The sequence below is a fragment of the Nothoprocta perdicaria genome, unplaced genomic scaffold (assembly GCF_003342845.1).
Source record: "Nothoprocta perdicaria isolate Ctin4 unplaced genomic scaffold, notPer1 scaffold_29, whole genome shotgun sequence".
In the NCBI taxonomy this organism is placed as follows: Eukaryota; Metazoa; Chordata; class Aves; order Tinamiformes; family Tinamidae; genus Nothoprocta; species Nothoprocta perdicaria.
In genome coordinates this window covers 4,212,799-4,224,279 of record NW_020455521.1, presented here as the reverse complement: position 1 = coordinate 4,224,279, position 11,481 = coordinate 4,212,799, and the positions used below count along the sequence as shown (strand labels likewise).

The window sequence follows — 11,481 nt, the reverse complement described above, 5'->3', positions numbered from 1 at the left end:
AACCCAGAATCCCCCGGAGTTCGGATCAGCACCCCATCCCTGTTCTCACTACTCCCTTATATTCCAGACTGAGTCACTTGGGGGACAGGGAGGGGAAGTAAACCAAGAACAAACAGAAAAAAAACCTACGCAATAAACCCAACGAAGACACCTGGAGAGTTCAGGAAGAGCAACCAAAGTTCGAGATCTTTGGGAAAGAGCACCTATGTGAAAAAGGTACAGATAAGACACAAATCAGATCAAGAGGCAATTCCTCTGGGAACTATGTAGTATTAGGCAATTCCTCCGGACACTGTGTAGTAGTAGTGAAAATATAACTTTATAAAGTTTCATGTAAGGAATGTAGGAAGCTCGCTAAGGTTACCAGGAATAATTGCTGCCATCAGGAGACAGCTARGGCTTAATCAGCAGCTGCTGAATGTAAGTGGATTTGGGCTCAATTAAAAGTCATTCCTCCTGCAGTAAAGGGGAAGATTAACTCTAGTAGAAGAAAGCTTGGAGAGCTGTTTAAATTAATAGCTTTAAGGACATCTTGTTGTCTTGTGCAAAATAGTTTTAAATTTCCTGCGTTGTGCCAGGAAATCTTTTTTTGTCAGACTGGGACATTCTTGGTTCTTTCTGAAACTTTTATTGTTTTACCGACAATCTTCACCAAAAGAAACTTGACAAACGAAAGAAATACTGAAGATCACAAAGAAAAGCTAGCCGGACAGAAGAGCTCTGTGTTCTCCAGTAGGGCTGGTTAGGAGACACGTCACTGCAGGCCGCGTGCTGCGCTCCAGGACAGTGCTCGGGGGTGAGGGGAGGGTTCCCTGGGGCAGCAGGGGGTCCTGCAGCAACCCTGTGGAGAAGAGGGGCTGTCTCCTCCCTCCCAGCCACATGGGGACAGCCCCATGCCTCAGCTCATGGCCAAGAAGGACACGAGGCAGACTTGCCCCCTGAGGGAGGGCTGTCGTGGCTTATTCCTGCAGCTTTGCCATGAGCAGTGTGGCGATTTGCAGGTTTTACCGCTCCAGCAGCTGGACTKGTGCGTACAGGAGCGGTTTAGCTGCCTGAAGGAGCAGCAAGCAGCAGCAGCCTTTGCTCCTGGGGAAATAAGGCTGGAAATGTGACCTGAGTGCAGCTGAGAGGTCTGCGTGCCAGAGGGCCAACGAAGCTCGTTAGAGAGCTGATGACCTGAAGCTGCTGAGGTGAGGGGGAGGGAGCAGGGGAATTGCTCAGTGTCAGCCTTGAGGCTGGCAGCGTGTGGGACTCCAGCACCTATCTGCATCCTCTGCCTTGGGAGAAGCCCTGGCATGAAGATCTGCTGCCTGGGAAGCCTCAGCACTGCTCTGCATGGGGCAGCTGTAGAGCCCGTGGGGCTGTCCTGCCAGGTGAGCAAGATCTGCTCTTCTGAGCTCGTCCGTACGTGCTTTTCCCTTTGGACAGCCCCCTCCACTCACTTTTCTTGACCTTCAGCATCCTCCTGCCCTCACTACAGATTTGCATTTCCTTAGACCTATTTGCAGTTGAGGTGCACACAGGCACCTCCAAGTTATCACATACCCGTTTTTCCTCCATCTTTGCTTCTGCAGCCCTACCCCATGATGTGATCGGCACCTCCCTCTCTTGGCCTGAATGGGGCTTATCCTCTGCTCTTCCTCAACAAGTGGCTTGGGGGGAATATTAAGAGCAGTGGTGTGGCTGTCCTCTGCCTTGGCAGCCATGTCTGCTCTGGCTGTACGGGCTCCGCTGGGCTCGGTGACAAGGAAAGGGAAGGGAGGGGAAGGGAAGGGCACTCACAGGCACTGCAAGGGGTAACCAGCCCAGCTGGGCAGGGCCTGAGCAGGGCCTCAGCATTTCTCCTTACTMCCCAAGCCCTGCACGGGAGGAGATACCGTTGTGCAAAACACAGCAGTGCCCCTCTCCCCGGGCAGGCTGGGCTGTGCTGCGTAACAGGAGGTGAGTGGCCAGCAAGGGATTGGGGGCAGATTTACTGTCCCAGCTCCTTGTCGTCACTACTGATGTTTTGGGAGTTCACATCTGCCTCTGCAGCCCAACGCTGGTGTGCAGATGCGGCTCCCTTGCAGTGGAAGCCGAACTCTTAGTGCTCCTCCTCTGCAAGAGCTGCCCGTGCTGGCCCCACAAAACACCGCCTCTGTTCCTGTGGGGCATGGACCACAGCTCGCKTTTTCCATGATCTCTACCTCATTTCATGTGTTTTTGCTTTCTTAAAAGACAACAACAACCCCCTCCAAAACCTTTAGTCTTTTGAGGGTGGTTCTGATAAGTGGCTGCCCTTCTCCTTGTGTGGAGAGACTTGTCCCTGCGCTGTGTGCAGTTTTAATCACCTGCTCAAGTGCAAGGATGCTTTCATAATGCTGCTCTGTGACCCACACATCTCTGGGGGTTTTATTCAAAAACACTCGTGTGCTGGTTGGAGGCTGCCTGCAGCCTGTGTAGGCAGGGACTAATCTGGCATGAAGCAAGAGGCCTCCCCAGGGAACTCCCCTGTGTACAAAATAGTGCCGTTGTGGCAAACTTCTGTGCTGATGAGCATCTTGTCTAGCGAAAGTGGTTATTTAATCATGTTCAGCTAATCTACCAGCAAGCAGGCTTGGTTTGCAGCTAAGGGCATGTGTGTGCACCTCTTGGAAGGAGTGTGGTGTGTCTGCAAGTGACCAGAAGTGCCTCTGCCCTTCAGTGAGGCCACCTGTGACCCCTTCATCTTGAGTAGGGGCCAGTCCATGTCCCTTATGAGACTGTCCCCCCTGGCCTTGGGGACGTTCAGCCCCAGCAAGGCCTCGTTGTGAGGCGAGGGGCTCTCCCCGACGTTCCTGCAGCCACGCTGGCGAAACACTTGGTTTGCTGGGAGTTGTTGGTTTGGTTTTAATTTTGACTGAGCGTACAATTTGTGAAGGGAAGTTAATGCTTTCACACGTCCTTGTTAGCACAGATGTGCAGGAAGCCTGTGCGCTGGACTGGCTCTGGTGCTCCCAAATGGCCACATGGAAGGCAAACAGTGTTCCCTGCGTTTGCGGGGGAGAGGGTGTTTGGGGTTGGAGGTGTCTCAACATTCAAAATACTTCTGTTTTCCTGGAACGTAGCAAGTTGGGTGCCGTAGTGAAACACTTGGCTATTGACATCCCCCAAGAACCTGCTCTGATTTCTGGTTCTGATTTACTGAGAGAAATATTTCACATCACTCACTCGACACAGCCTTGTTGAAGTAAAGGTGTTTTGTTCTTCAGTGCTGTGTAGGAAGTGCCAAAGAGTGTCAACCAGATGTTGAAACTGATAAGGGAACCTTACAACAACAACAAGAACACACTTTAACCTTCGCACCGTTCTTAAATGCATGCTCATGGTGTATGTTGCGTGAGCTAGCGGCTCCTGGGAAGCGCTTGCGTGAGAAAGGAGGGATCGTGGCAATGTTCCCCCGGCCGCTTTCCTGTTCGCACGCAGGCTGATTCGCTCGCCCTTGAGCGCGGCTCTCGGTGGCCACGTGGACGTCCCGGGAGCAGCGCGGAGCAGCGTGAGTGAATGGAAAATGACCTAAGGGCCCTAACACTTCTAACACTTCTAACTTTCTAACACACCTAACTTTCTAACACTTTGCCATCCCCTTCTATCAGCACTTCATTACATTACATAAGTGGTCTTCCCTTTTGCTAACTTGCATAATCTGCTTACATGTTCAGGCCCAACCTTGAACTTCCAGGTACCATTTGGGCAGTCCTGAACTATCTACTGCTTACAGACCAAGATATTCCTGATCTCGAGAAGMAAGCTTAACCTAAAATAGAAAACTGACAGAGATGCCGGGTGTGGGCAGCCTGCATGCGCTGAGTTCAGATTGACACAAGCTTTTCCTGTTGGTCTTGGGTGTAGTTCCTCATTCTGAGTGAGATTTGCAGTCAAGTTCTTTGCTTCTCTTATAATAGCTGAACTTCATGACATGTGTGCCCTACCACAGTTTGCAACTTTTGGCAGCTATGTTGTAATGATTTGCAGGGAAATACCAAACCCTTAACTTGCAATTTTTTAAGGAAGAAATATCTTTTTGACCTTTATGGGTGTTCTATATAGTCTTGTGTGGTTTTTTTTGTTTTTTTTTTTTTTTTTTTTTTTTTTTGCTTTATCAATGGGAAAAAAAACTTTCTGATAATCTGACTTTAATTTACCAGTTAAATGACTAAAAGTTGTTACGTAAATAAACTAAAGGACTAAATAATTATTTGTAGAAATACTTCAAAACTCTTAAGTGAATGTGTCAATGCAAAGTATCTGTTAACTCTTATTTATTGCTTTTCTCAGTGAAATGCAAGCTTGAGGAATGTATCATATCTGAGCTGCTTTCCTTTCCGGGAGCAGGATCACAAAGATGCTCAGGACCTTGTTGTCAGTGTGGAACAAGAAGTGCTCACGCAATGACTGAAGCTCGGTGAATTGCAGATTTAGTTTTGCTTTTGGTTACAAGAATCTCATACACCACTTACCATATTAAAGAAGCCTGAAGTCTAACCAAGGCAGCATTTTTCTTTTTTGACAAACTCATTTAAGGGATGAGTGGAAGGTCCTTGGATTATCTTTGTTCTGGCTTTCTCCTTGCATTTTCTTGTTTTGAGAAAGTTGTCCGTTGTCCATGACCAGCCCTTTCCACAAACCTATCAAGGAGACTGACTATCTGAGCACCGCTGATATTTCATATGAGAGAGTTTTGCTAGAGAAGTCCTCAAGAGACTGGTATTGAGTTCTATAAATAAAAATAGGAAACAGATGGCACCAGTTTCAAAAGTTAAGTGGTTTTTAACTAGTCCAGTAACTAATGTTCTTATATACCTACAAAAATATTACAGTTTTATCTTTGTTAAGATCAAAAGAACAACTTTGAAGCACTTGCCAGGCACATACAGTCATGCATTTTAATAGATGTCAGACCAAATGTATCCTTAAAGTAATGGGACTAACTTACTGATTTCACATTCTCCCGTGTATTCGTACAGTGAATAAAGCCTCGTGACTGCTTTGTATTTTTTTTAATTACTACTATTGTGGATCTAGTGTCTCTTCACACATAGAGCAGATACTGAAAGAGAAGAGGTCTGAAAGCCTGAGGTCTTAGAAAGCGCCTGATAAATAAGAGTTTCATGAAAGGAGGAAACCTTTCTAGCTGGGGGTCTTCTAGAGAAGGTGATTATGTCAGCATGCTTGGTTTGGATCAACCCACTTCAGCACAGATATCCGTTTAGTTTCCAGAAGGAGATGCAGAAGAGGCCAGACCACAGCATCCATGGCTTGCACGGCTGCAGCGTGGTTTCTCAGACAGGCTGTATTTATAATGTCTAACATAATCAGTCCCCCAGGAGAAGAGGGCATTTCTTCAAAATTAGAATAAGTTTTGGAATCTATTTTTTTTTTATTCAAGGTATAGTTGAGCTAAGGCTTGCTCTAGTATGAGATGCTGACTTTTATTAGTTTGTCTGCAAAACAGCTGCTTCTACTTTCTGCAAACATCTAACATTAGTTTAAAGTCTTTCTCTGCTATGCCTCTTTGTTCTGCTCTTTAAGTGAAAGACTGGGGAATGTCACTATGTATATGACGACTCAGCTCCTTTTTACTCACTGAAAAATGTTTTTTTTTTTTTTTCCTTCAGGACATAGACTTTCATTTTGTATATCTGGTTTAATTCTATTGCTTTTTGTTTGTTTTTCTCTTTTTTTTGCTTTATCTTTTATTTCTTAAGGAGTTTAAAAGGAGTCAAGTCTTAGCTTAACTGAAAACCTTTTTTTCTGAGGGCAGCAGAGAAGGAAATGTGCAGCATAGTTTGGATCTTGCAATGCAACTCTTGCTCTGTGTTCCTCATCAAAATGGCCTAGGGTCTAATTTTCAGAAGACCTTTGCAAGAAGATGGAGGAGATTAACCTTGCCTCCAAAATCTATACAAGAAATCTGTGGCAAGGATTTTTCTGAGAGATAGTCTTTCTTGTCCATTAGATCCTAATGTCTGTCTTCAATGAAGAAAGAAAGAAAGTCAACTTTCTTTTTATAGGCAGATCATCAGCAATGCACGTTTACTGATATTTGTAAAATGAAATAAGAATTAAAGACAACATAGTCTTATGTCAATGATTGGAGCAACCTGTGCAGAATTTGCAGCCCAACTTCAGTAATTTAACTATTTAGCATGTAGTTCTCAGGTGTCCCACATTCATTTGGCATTTAGTACCTARAGGCCTTAAGTATTTGATATCACAGTTCCTCCTGCATAGGTAGCTCTGCTTCTGAGGATGCCCAGGATGCCTCAACTCTGCTTATATCTCCACAGGTATCCCATGATTAAGCTCTCAGTTGCATCTTTTCTGCTAATCCTTTCTGCAAGGCTTACTCCTTTTCTCAGATCACCTGTGTCTTTCAGAAAACTCAGAGAGAGAGCAGGAAAACCCTTCCTTTTCTTCAGTATCTCAGCTGCAGGAGCCTTCACAGAGGTTWGCTTTAGGAGTCTTCAGGTTTACAAAAATTTCAGCGAGGCAGTGCAGCAGGTAGGGAGTATCTTCCCCAAATTATTATTGTTGTTGTTGTTGTTATTATTATTAGCATTAGCTTATCCGTGTTGTAAATCTCTGTAATCTTCTTTTTTCATCTCAATCAGAAGGTTATTGTTTTTCAGAGTGGGCTAATGTCAACATATTTGCATGCAGGGGCAGTCTGCCCTGCTGCTTTTGGAAATTCTGGCCTAAGGAAATCCATGCACTTGTGCAACACAACTGTGCTGGATCCCTCCAGCTACAGAGAAGGATCTGGAGGATCCAGGGTTTTTTGGTTCCTCTCAGTCTCCTTCCTCTCCTTCCCAAAGCAAAGAATGCTAACAACCCCCAGGATATGCTCTGCAAAACCTCAGCAGCCTAAATACTAGATGTTTTCTTTAAAATACAGTGTGGGCCCCTTTAATCACAGAGTAAATACTGGGCACAACGAACAGCTTTAGTACCGCAAGGTTGTTCTCTCTCCTAGCAAAATGTATAGGGAAAAGTAAGAATCCAAGTGGCAGAAAATCCCCTTAGGGAGCTCTGAGGTGAGAAACATCTAACTTACGAAAAAAGCAAAAGAACCCCTCATCTTGCTGTGACTGCAGGGCATCTGGTGTGGCGTGGCAGTGTTTTGCAGCCCGTGATTTTTCAAATACTTGAGCACAGAGGTACAGAGCGGGCACTGCCCTGTGCACAGGGAGGTGCCACCACTGCCRGTCCCCAAGGAAACATTTTCCCTCTGTTGTAGCAAGTTTCCCACATTTGGGCCTCCAAATGTGCTTTGCTTGTGTCAGAATGGCCRAATTTGGTTTGAGTAAGGCTGATTCTCAGAAAGACAAAGGAAGGGCTAGTAGTGATTTTTTTTTCCTTTTTTTTTTTTTTAATTATTTCCTGGTTTCAGTGTTTTGTGATGTTTACCAAGGACGGTTTGCCAAAGTAAACAGTGCAAATGAAGTATTGCAGATGGAAAAAGTCAGTGGCATGGCAAACCTAGCGGGTACCTCGCCCTTCAGTGCTTCACTTACTTCAAATTAAGTGCTTGCTGCCATTCTCCCACAGAGAGGCTTATAAAAAACCGTTCTTACACAAACCTGCCCCTGCACGCRGCCACCAGCAGAAGGCTTAAGCAGTGTCTGGAAAGACTCTCTAGCAAGAGAGGGGATTAATATGCTTGCATATTAACCTTGGCAGCAATTGTATACACTGCTTTGCCAGTGAAGTTATAGAAGGTAAATGGAGAAGGATTATTTTATCACTGATTGTGTGCTGGGGGGATGGAGAGTTTCTTCTTGGTAGTTCCTAATAGGAGTAAAAAGCAGAGCAGAGAACAAAGTGTTTCCTTCCCATTCAGGGTATCTGGTGCAGTTTTCAGCTGGTGCAAGACCCTTTCTGCAGGAGGAGCCCCATAGAGTCCAGATGGGTGGAAACACTCCCTTTTCCCTTAATCCTGGCAGCCTGTTGCAGAACTGGTTTACGCAGGATTAGTCACTGCCGCCAGTGCTGTCCTGTTACTGGTGAAAAGGTATGAGCTCGCTATTTTTGCTTTCCTTGTCTAGCAGTGTGGCTAGCCAGCTCCCTGCAGGCTTCTCTATGAAAGAGAAGGGGCTGCCCAGGCTGCAGACAGAATTTCCAAACCCTTCACCTGCAGAAACAGAGAACACGTCTCACTCGTTCATCATAGTAAGTGTAAGAAAACCTTACTTTAAATGAAAACTTAGATTTCTGAACAATGGAGGAAAGGTCCAGCTAACTCCAGCCCTTCATCATATCCTTTCTATCTCCCAGTACTCCCTGCGTTTTTCTTAGTATAAAATATGCTATTCAACTGGAAAGCATCRAGTTGAACAGGTTTGCAAAGTGTCAGAGAGGCAGCTGTCACACAGGGAAACGTGGAGAGCCCAGGGAGGTGCGAGAGGCAGCCCCCTCTGCAGAGGGTCGAGCTCCTCAGGTGTGCTCTGCTTGGTGTTTTGATCTCAGCTGTGAGCTGACAACTAGGGGAGTTCGAGGAAATAACCCCAGAGGAATAAAGTGCTCCGAAGGACAGATTATAAAGGAAACTTAGTGAAGCTATTTATYGTAAGATACACAGGAAGTTAAATTAAAATTATGTGAAAAGTATTGCATGAAAAAAGACAAAGTAGTTTCTATAAAGAGAAAAGAATCTTTACTCTGACACTTGTGTAAATTCATAAGGTGAAAAGAAACCAGCCAGTCGTGTGGGTAAGTTATTGGTAAACTTGAGCTATTAAGACTCAACCAGTGATCTCCTTGTGCCTATGGACCCAGACCGTATCATGAATTCAGTGCTGGAAAGACACCACTTTATCTTCKGATCCCCAGGATAAAGCTGAGTTACTACAATAAGGTAGGAGGTGTGTCTGTGTTGGTACTCCTCCTCAGAAAAAGCAGATTCAGCTTCCAGCCTAACTTGGCTGGATRAGATGATCCCTATGAACATCTCTTAACCAACCTGTTCTTATCCTATGGGTTTAGCTGCTGGGATGGGAAGTTGATTTTATTTGCAGCTTTTTACATATTGCAGCTATTTCCTTTGGTTCCTCTTCCTTTGTGGAACGTTATTTACTTGAAAGCATGAGTTCTAATACATCCTAAGCTTATTAAAGGTCTACAGAATATTACCACAATCTTTCTTGTCATTTTTTATATGCTATCTATTTGCATTTAAATTAAGAGAGTGTGTCTTTTTTTTTTTTTTTTTTAAACCTCTCTGCTTGTGTATTGATTATTTCTGTGAGTTTTTGGTCTCTGCTTTAGACCAAGTATTCCTAAAAGTCCTCTCAGGTCAGTGATGTTTCTTGCCATCACTTCTGGAGTAACAGGGCGTCCCTACGAATGGGCTACTCGTTCTCAGGCGTGTGCTGCTGCTGTCCAGCTGCCTTTCTTCAGACAGCAACCAAGACCCAGCAGGTAGCTGAGCTGAGATAAAATCTAGAAATAGAAAGAGAAAATAAAAGCGTTTCTGATCAAAGGAGTGCTGTGGACTAAATGTGCGGCTTTGAGAGAGCAGAATTAACCATTGTGGAGCTTGTCACAAACCTCTCCAGATGATTCTGGAAATTTCAGCACTATTCCTTGCATGGAAATAGTCCATGCAACCTTGTTTTGGTGCTAGAGAGGAATTCARCTGAAAGGTGCTAAATGTAGATACGTCATAATATTAAAACATACTTTGTTCTAGCAGTTTCTATCCTAGTACGAGGTGTTTCTTCCCTTAGATGCTATGATGAAGACACAAAGGTATATTGGCAGATACACACCAGTTACATGGTCAGCTCCAAAAGCATCGTTACTAAGTGGATATTATCAAGTGCTAGGAAATGCAGAGAAGAACAAGAAAGTCAATCTGCGGATAATTTAGGAGGAATGGTGAAAACAGCTGAGTGTGTGCATGAAAATGAGCCTGGGATGTCTGCTTTCAGTCAGATTCAAGTCTAAAATGTCAGGGAAAGATCAGATATCAGAAATAAYTATTTGAAGCTGTCTGGTGACGTTATTTATACACAGATTATACACACACTTTTCAAATAATGAGCGACAATAGCTTTTTTAATTTTTAGAAAAATTGTTTTTAATGGATGTCTACAATTCTGTGGCATTCAAACATCTAAAAAGTCAATTTTAAAAAATTTATAAATACAAGAGAACATAATGTAAATAATCTCTGCAAGAAACTCAGAAATTATGTCACTTTCTGAGTAGCCAAAAACTTGGAAGGAGGTATTTTGTAAATATGTTGCTGTGGGATGAGAAAARTCAAGAAAATTGTATGCACTAAAGAAAGAAATTCTGCAGTTGTGAATAACCAGAAGTAAAGATTCAGAACAGACTGGCTCTYTGTAGAGCCGTGTCTGAAAGATTTTGAAGCAACAGATATATAGAGAGGTAGAAAGCAAATGAAAAATCTGAACTACAAATACAGAATATATCCTGGTATTGTCCTTTTTTGTCTTTTTTKGGGGGGAGGGGAAGGGAATGAATACAAAAATATTTATTTTTTTATGTTTTTATCGTATATGATAATGATCTGATTCACTTTCTCCTCAGATTCTTATCTGTTAAATAGATGATTTGTTTATTTATTATATAGCAACTAATTAAAAGTGCATCTCTACATCCTAGCATGTTTTTTCCATATGTGTACAGGAAACGGTTCTAGCTGGTCCTGCCWTGACTTGATTCTTTGCATTTAAATAAAATAAAACATTTTTTCAGTATATTAACAGAGATAGACACATTTCCACATACCCACTGAGCAGMCAATGCAGATCAAGCCACGTTGGACCATTCTGGAACATACTTGCCAACATGCACGTCCCTATGTCCGACCTTTCTCGAAATAACCTTTCCTTGGAGCTGAATGAAGCCTTTTCTTCCTTCTCGCAGGCAATTCCTTTGCTAGGATGTTAAACCCAAACTTCCTGACAAGAGGCTGCTAGTGCTGACTCACCCTGGGTGGACCGTGGCAGAGTATTTTCTCTCCTGAAATGAAGCAGAAGGTGTCCAACTGCGCGCATGGTGGATAGGATCCTCCTTTCCCTGCTCCGACACAACACCTGTGAAATCTGTTGGACACGACAGCAGTGCAGTGTCTGGACAGAGAGGGAGAAGCCCTTCGAAATGTTCATCAGGTGGTGCTTATGAAAACTGTACAAATTTAATTTCTGAAGGAGTCCAGGAAGCTGAAGTAGTAGCTTTGCATATTGATAGTATCGAACCAGTTAGTAGCGGGAAAATCAAAGAAAATGCATTAAAAGAACACACKTTTTTTTGGATTCTCCTGCTTGCTCCTTCCTGTTTTACAGAATTAGTCCTCAGCTATGCCATGCTTGGAGCCCGTATTGCGGAGGTGATGGATGGTGCATTTGGAATGACCTCTGTGTGTTGGGTTCCCTGGTCCTGGAGGCAGTTTAGGCTCCCTGTGGAGTGCAGGTAGTGATGCAGGGTTATGAA

At 43.9% G+C, this 11,481-nt stretch overlaps 1 long non-coding RNA gene across 1 annotated transcript; it reads left to right on the top strand.

Annotated features, from left to right (window-relative positions):
* Nucleotides 1-1,225: 1,225 nt before the first annotated feature.
* Nucleotides 1,226-11,379, top strand: LOC112949294. Its single transcript, XR_003249799.1, has 3 exons — nucleotides 1,226-1,373; nucleotides 10,915-11,046; nucleotides 11,334-11,379. It is a non-coding gene; the product is annotated as an uncharacterized LOC112949294 (long non-coding RNA).
* The last annotated feature ends 102 nt before the right edge of the window (nucleotides 11,380-11,481 follow it).